The sequence below is a fragment of the Pyxicephalus adspersus genome, chromosome Z (genome assembly GCF_032062135.1).
Source record: "Pyxicephalus adspersus chromosome Z, UCB_Pads_2.0, whole genome shotgun sequence".
Taxonomy (NCBI): domain Eukaryota; kingdom Metazoa; phylum Chordata; class Amphibia; order Anura; family Pyxicephalidae; genus Pyxicephalus; species Pyxicephalus adspersus.
Genome location: NC_092871.1, coordinates 23,027,968 through 23,033,967, shown reverse-complemented (window position 1 = coordinate 23,033,967; position 6,000 = coordinate 23,027,968). Strand labels below are relative to the sequence as shown.

Genomic DNA, 6,000 nt, shown 5'->3' with positions numbered 1-6,000 from the left:
TAATCGAAGGGGAAAATGATTTAGCAGTTTTAAGCACTTAGTTCAATTAAAATTACACCTATAACTAAAATTATTTTTTGACAAATGGGTATGTTAGGTTTCATGGAAATAAAAAAACAGAACAAGTGCACTGTCCATGGTGCTGAAGCAATATATGACTTTCAAATACATGATGTATTTTCCACACCTGGAATACTATTTAGGGTGCTTTGTTCAAACAATATTGCAAAGACTCATTATATTACAGTCTAAGGGATTCTCTTTTGTCAATCACACAATGTTGGGTCTACAATTTAGTTAACATTCTTAATAATGAATCTTTTTTATGTAAAAAGTACAACTCATAACCACTATCTTACTTTTATTGCCCCAAAATTCCTGTGTGTGTTATTAATTAAGTTTATCTTTTACTAGTGGCTTTGCTGACTTTTAGGTTACCAGAAGCTGCATCCTATTACAACTTCTGCTAAAGTATAGAGCTATGTTTCTAAAACCAGGGTTCTTTCAGAGGTTCCTAGAGGTTCCTTGAGCAATGAGCAGTTTGTGCCTTTCAGGTCAATTTAGCTGACACTACTATCTTTTTGGCTATCTGTAAGAGTGCCGTTGTTCCCAATGACAACAACACTAATGTACTGTGAGCTGTGAATATAAAAGGGGTTCTTCCATGGTATAAAGTAAAAAAACCTGGTATAGAGGGACAGCTCCTCATGTTCATGATGACTCCAGCTGTTGACTGCAATTTAAGGCATCCCTATCCGAAGCCTTGGGACAGCATTACTTAATCCACAGGCCAGAAATTATTTTCCTAATAAGAAACCTACTAAATCAGAGATACTGAGCTGTAGTGTGAACTGGGATCTCAATGAAGCAGTGACAATAGATCCCTGCCTCTGCCTGAGCAGCCAATCACTGCCTCAGCCTCGCACATTTTCAAGCATGGCTTGGAGTTTTAAGAAGTTAAAGCTACAATCAGTTAATTACAAAGTTTAATACTCCTTACTAGTACATATTTTTCAAGTCCCTCTGGTTTTCATAACAGTTATATTTTTTATTGATTATCCAAATTGTTGTAATCTTAATGTCACATAAAAGCTAGTGTTTTTGATATTGTTTTTGAAATTTAGCAATGCATTCATGGGACTATGAATAATAAAACAGTTTAAGCAATGTTTGTAATAGAAATGTACTCCTTACAGCATTCAGACGTTGTAATAGAGGAATGATGCTTGCAACTACTTTCATCATGATGTGATGGCATTTTTATCATGTACTTATGGAGTGCTGGTGACTTCATCTTCTGTTTCCAAAAGTTGTTTCTCACATTTTCTAATTTAATCTAATGTGCAAAAGGTGTAAATTTTGGGTACACATTGGGCAAATCTTGGGTGAAAACATTGATAAATAAACCCCTAAGTCTTAAGCTCTTCCGTGACGTTGCAGTTTTCATCATGGGATATCCATGTGGCAAGAAAGAGTAAATAGACATTTGTGATGTTACCATTTCTCTTTTATTTGGCATACAAAATTATGAATACAACAAAGTGAAATTTAAAGGAGCTCCAAATAAATTCCAGTTTTTTCAGTTCTCACTAAATCCAGTTCTTTTCTAAATCTTTCATTATTTGCCAAAACCTTGTTTTTCACTAGGTGCCAAACCTTTGCCCATAGAACTTGCTTTAGACTGGAGTCTAACTATTCACCCACATATTGCTTCTTAACTTTCTTAATGTGCATGAACTGACAAATCCAACGCTATTAAAAACATATAGCACATATAGTTAATAACTTTGGGTTCTTTAGCCTCTAGTAGGCTCAAATTATGAGATTAGGGCTAGACCATTGATTTATTTCTGTACTGCAAGTGGGCAATTTTAGCAACATGCTGTTTTTCATGATGAGTGTGTTCACAACTTTTTACTCTTTTAAAGGAAGTGCAAAGGGTTTAAAGTTTGTTGTATATGCCACTCTCAGAGCAAAACATGGATTGGGATGGGTCTCTGTTCCCATACATCTCATCCAAATACTTACCAATACTTTGGGATCCATCAACCCATTTATTGTAGCCTTGTATATAGGAGTTTCTGTCTTTCCCCCTTATTAAACAAATAATCTTTTTGTAGCTAGTTCACATGTATTTAACATACATTATGAAGAATCTAGAAGAAAGGGTAAAGCCATCCCTTGCTTTTCCAATAGCAGCTGGCAACTGGTATTCCCACAAGCCAAAAAAATGTTAAAAACCTTTATGAGTGGAGTTGCCCTGGAAGGTGAACTCTTTTAAATACAGTAACACTTTCCTATTTCCTATAGTAAGAGTTTACAATCCAGTTGTTGTCAACAGGAAAATATAATGCAAGTCAAGAACAATTATGTTTTTTTTTGTTTTTGATAGACAAGAACTTTTCCTAATTTGTTTCTATGCTTTCACTTCCTTTGATGCCATACCTTTAGGATCTTTAAGATCATTCCAATCCTCCACACCCCCTAAAGCTTTGAGCAGACTTTACCTTAGCCATAGTCAACTTTAACATATGCCTAGCCATAGCCAGCTTTTACGTTATGGGTATGAAAGAGTAATTGCTGGCCTGTCATAGCTTGGCTTTTTTCAGCTATTTCTTCCCCAGCAGGGCTGCTCATAGGACATGATCTATTAAAAAATGCAAAACATGCAAATATGATTAGGAAGGCAAGAAGGGGGAATGGTGGGGTAAAACAATAATCTATACCCAAAGTCTTCAGCGAATACTTAGCCAGCAGGATACATTGGAATGGATGTGGTGGATGCACAGTGAATGAGGAATACTATCAACCTTGTACCACTAATTGTACACCTAATATTATTGTTGAAGTCTACTTGCATAAGTTCAAGGGAATCCAATCCAGGGTTGCAGAACTCAAACAGCAAGCTTGTGTTACTTTATAATAGTACATACAGGAAGTTCTTCATTTGTAGGGCTCTAGTTGCATGAATTACTAGAATCCAAGTATTCATCTGTAAAGCTAGAGAAAAAACATTAGTGTCCTATTTTCAATTTTATTATTACTTTTAGTATAGTATACAGCAAGAGAGTTCACATGAATTCACATTAACAAATGCTATATTTAACCTGTGATACTTTTTCCTACAACATGGCCAATTTTCAGAAATAAAATCTGGAATCTTGTTGATTTCTGATGAAAAGAATGATGGCGGATTACAGCCACCTGGAGCAATACCTGTTTTTTTTCCTCTATACTGTATAAAGTCTCAGGACAATGACTTAATTAGGGTTTGGGGCAAATGCAGCATGCCATTGGGTACAAATACCATGTTTTCCCGAGGTAAAGAACATCTGACATATGGACGCCTCCTAGATAGGAACGAGGCTTCCCTGCTTGCTGTGTGCAGAACAGAGGCTTGAAGGGGAGAGGGGCAGTTTGCATTACTTACAGAAGAAATCTTTTGCTAAACACAGCTGAGATTGTGGGTGATCTTAGGGGATGAGCTCTTTTTTCAGCCTCTTGTAACTCTTTAATGACCAAGACAAACTCTGCAGTTTTTTCTTCTGGCATATCAAAGCACAGCTTGCTCCAGAAGTTAATTAATGTCTAGGCTCCATAAAGTTTTCTTTGTTTGTGATTAACTCACTGTGAGGATTTTTACAGTAACTGACACCACACTGCCTAATAATATGATGAGACAAACATATGTCCTAATTGCATTTAATAAAATAATATACCTGTTCTGACTTACATACACATTCAACTTAAGAACAAACCTACAGTCCCTATCTCCTATGAACAAACCTACAGTCCCTATCTCGTATGTAACCCAGGGACTACCTGTATATTGCATCTGAGGTCAGATTGTCAAGGCACTACTCAGATCCTTCCAAATTCTTATGGAGGTGTCTTCTATATTTTTTATTTTCTTCCCCAGATTTTTAAGCTTCTTCATACTTCCATTGAATTGGCACCAGAAAATGCTATGTAGGCCATTGTAGAGGATGAGCTTTACATATGTGCTATATGTGTGTGTGTGTGTGTGTGTGTAGACTGTGTTTCTGTTTCATTATATTATATATTATTATATATATATATAATAATGAAACAGAAACACAGAACAAAAGAATAACCTTTTAAGGCTACCATAATGGTAAATGTTAAAGTTCTTGCACAGTAGGGTTTGATGTGCTCTTGCGTCCTTTTGGCACATTGGCCATTAAACAGGTCCAAAGAAGCAAATAGAAGAATACATTTTCCATTTTAATTCCTTTATAAACCCAATCATTTTTAATACCATTTTAGCAGGGCACTTGAATAAGGCAAATCAAAGAGCTTCTTAGTTGGTCTTGGAGCAGGTGCCCTTTGCTATACACACTGGCCCTCATTTATTAAAGCTCTCCAAAGTCAGAGAAAATACAATTTCTTCAGTGAAGCTGGGTGATCCAGCAAACCTGGAATACATTTCTTAAAAGTAATTTGCTATTTGTTAGCAAATTTTTTCAGTACTGGACCAGATCCATTCCAGGTTTGCTGGATCAACCAACTTCACTGATGAAAGTGTATGCTCTCTAGTCTTGGAGAGCTTTAATAAATCAGCCCACTGAATGCAGTATTTTTATAGGGGGGATTAGACTACACAAGAATTTTTTTCTGGTTTTCTACCATGGATAATACAATATTTGCACGGGTCTGTTAACAAGTCACAAAATTACATATAGTCCACATTGAACTAAGTGTTGTATTTTTATTTTAAACCATAAATAATTTCTAGTGTTGAAAAAGTTTCATAGACATTTTAGGGTTGATCGTATGTGAGTATGTGAGTATGCGATCCAACCACCCTCAGGCTCCTAAATCTTTCCAGATTTTCCAAAAATGATGGGTTATTTTCTGCAACCATTCATGCTTTGGGGGGGTCATGCACACACACCTCTGAGGCTGGTTAACAGAATACAATAGCGATCGGGCAAGGATTTGCAAGCTCTCTGATGGCTTCTTCCTCCCAACAAGCCATGGCTGGTGGTCTCTGCTGGCAATAAAGCAAAACATTATCAGTAAAAACAACTGGCTGCCATTTATTCTCTATAGTCACTTTAGGGTTTCCAACAAAGTATTGTTATACTATATAAATTAGTCTATCACAAGCTGGCCAGTTTAATTCAATAATTCAATGAGTAAAGTTGTCACCAACAATATTTAAGTAAATAACATTTAGAAAACAGTGGATATACAGGAAGCTTCTAGACAATGTCAGATGCAGTCAGAACCCATGTTTCAAGACAGACCTTCTGCTTTTATCTATATTTTAAACCCCACACAAGGTATACAAGGCGAATAGTGCTGTTACCGTCGCAGGGACTTAAATAATATATGAAGAACAGAAGTTGCTCGGAAAAAAAGATGGAGAGAAAAAAATAATAGAGAAAAAAATGATGTGAATTGAGAAACACCTCAGTACCTCCGGCTCCTTCTACTACTCAACCCCGACTCTGATAGACATGATTTATTGCTGCGATGATGACTGGAGTCAATCGATGGAACAATTACAACATGAAATGAGTAGATGGAATTATTAGCGTGAGAAATTCCAGCATTAACATCTTATAGGTTTTTATGTGTCATCCAACAGACTGCTTATAGGGCCGTCAAATTCCAATTTATGTGTTTACCAAGCGCGTTTACCTACTGTAGTAATACATGAAGTTTTGTTAAATGAAGAATAGAGCAATGGGCAAAGACTCTTGAAACAGATCAGAATTTGTATTTCATATTATTATTATTAATAATAATAAACAGGATTTACATGGCACCAACATATTACGCAGGGCTGTACATTAAATAGGGGTTGCAAATGACAGACGAATACAGACAGTGACACAGGAGGGGACGAGAGGAGAGCTTAAAATTTAGGAAGTGTTGGAAGTAACACAATAGGAGGGGAGATATGTAGTGGTGGGAAGTAGTGATGGTTTCAAAAGACAGAAGAAGATGGGTAGGCAAGTTTGAAGAAATGGG

The 6,000-nt window shown here is 36.3% G+C and overlaps 1 long non-coding RNA gene across 2 annotated transcripts in view; it reads right to left on the bottom strand.

Annotated features, from left to right (window-relative positions):
* Positions 1 to 309: 309 nt before the first annotated feature.
* The window catches only part of LOC140343422 (uncharacterized), a 29,164-nt gene continuing 23,473 nt past the window's right edge, over positions 310 to 6,000 (bottom strand). For both annotated transcript variants that reach the window (XR_011923327.1, XR_011923328.1), the window contains 2 exons: positions 4,916 to 5,011; positions 310 to 3,000 (listed from right to left, as the gene is read on the bottom strand). This is a non-coding gene — a long non-coding RNA (uncharacterized lncRNA). The remainder of the gene's footprint in view (positions 3,001 to 4,915; positions 5,012 to 6,000) is intronic.